At 42.8% G+C, this 1,664-nt stretch overlaps 1 long non-coding RNA gene across 1 annotated transcript in view; it reads right to left on the reverse strand.

The window, feature by feature from the left end:
* Positions 1 to 717, reverse strand: part of LOC106531241 (uncharacterized) — a 78,485-nt gene extending 77,768 nt beyond the window's left edge. The window contains exon 1 of the long non-coding RNA XR_001311889.1: positions 439 to 717. This is a non-coding gene — a long non-coding RNA (uncharacterized LOC106531241). The remainder of the gene's footprint in view (positions 1 to 438) is intronic.
* Positions 718 to 1,664: the final 947 nt, after the last annotated feature.

Genomic DNA, 1,664 nt, shown 5'->3' on the forward strand with positions numbered 1-1,664 from the left:
GTGTGTGTGTGTGTGTGTGTGTGTGTGTGTGTGTACACAGTGATTTACTGTTCCTCTCAGCAGCACTCCGGCTCCTAACGAGCCTCTGACATGCTGAATGTTCCCAACATGTTTTCCTTTGACTCTCTGGCGGCGGCTGCCTGATTGCTGCCCCCCGCTCAGGGGGGCTTTCCCGCTGACTCCAGCGTACCTTCACTCATCACGAGTCACAAGCAATCAGACGTGGTGAGGTAATAAGAGAGGACCTGCTGGGCCACTGATTGGAAAACAGGAGATGTTTGGTAAAAATAAACCGTTTGGATTTTTACCTGTTTTTACACAAACTAAAGATCAAATATATCTTTAATCTTCTTTAATCCAACTTCAGGGTTTATTGAAATAAATAGCTGTTTTATAAAAGAAGCACAGAACAGGTGATGTCACAGCAGATCCACTCACCTGTAGTCTGCAGAAGTCTGGAGCTCCAACACTTCCTGTCATCCCGGAAAGATGAAAAATTTATAATAATCCATAAAATGTCTCTTCATTTATCCATAAAATCCATAAAATCCAGAATCAATCCAGAATCAGTCCATGTGAAGCCTGCCTGAGTCTGAGTTTCATGCAGCTGACAGGCAGCAGGTGAGTGACCGACAGCTGCCAGCACCACCAGCTGCAGCTGGACCAATGGGACCGAGCTCCACTAAAACCCAGGACCAGACTGTCCAGAGCCACACATCCCAGTCTGCCCCAGTGTCCCACTTCTACCAGACCAAATCCCCTCTTTAGGTCTGTCTGGACCTGCGGCGTCCCGAGGACGTCGTCCAGACGCTGACCCGTGTCCTCGCTCAAAGAGCTGGATTATTGCTGAACCACCTGGACATCACCAGACGAGCTCCAGAACCGACCGAGTCCAGTTATGGACTCAACTGACCCGGACCCTGAAGACCTGGAGATGTTCTGAACATCTGAGTTTTAATCCTCGGTGTAAATTTAACACAATATTTATGATTTATATTAATTTCACCAACATTTCTGAGCGTTTTTCATGACTTGACAACGAGTTGTGAACTTTGAACCCCGTCACGAACTCTCTGCTCTTCTTTAGGACATGAAGAAAAGCTAAAAAGTGAAGCTTTGTGTTGCTGCAGACCTGCTGCATTAAAACAAATCCACCTCGTCTGCTTTGATTCTTTGTTTATTGAAGCTGCAGCCGCTGCTTAATGAGCTTTAAGGTTCAGACAGAGCAGGCGGTTTGCTTCATCAGCACTTCAGCTAATCCAAGGTGGGCAGTCCTGGTCCTGGAGGGCTGCAGCCCTGCATGTTTGTTCCTCTGCTCCAACACATCTGATCTGATGATTATCAGGCTTCTGCAGTACGGAGGACCAACACTGACATCATTAGAAATAAAAGCAGAATTATGTGAACCACTAAATAAATACACTTAAAATGCACCAATTAAATTAAAAAAGGAAAACTTTATCTCCTGTTTTATATTTTAATTGACTTTCATATTTATTTTTCCAGGTTAGTTTCAATAAATTAGTCTTTATATTTGAACACAGACTGTTTTTGCATATATATTAATGTTTTTCCTTTACTTGTACATGCATTTGTGTGTCTTAAATGTTTATACTTAATTATAATTATATTTTTTCCAATAAGTCTTTTTATTTCAATGTGTT

This window comes from Austrofundulus limnaeus, unplaced genomic scaffold (genome assembly GCF_001266775.1).
Source record: "Austrofundulus limnaeus strain Quisiro unplaced genomic scaffold, Austrofundulus_limnaeus-1.0 Scaffold609, whole genome shotgun sequence".
NCBI classification, from domain to species: domain Eukaryota; kingdom Metazoa; phylum Chordata; class Actinopteri; order Cyprinodontiformes; family Rivulidae; genus Austrofundulus; species Austrofundulus limnaeus.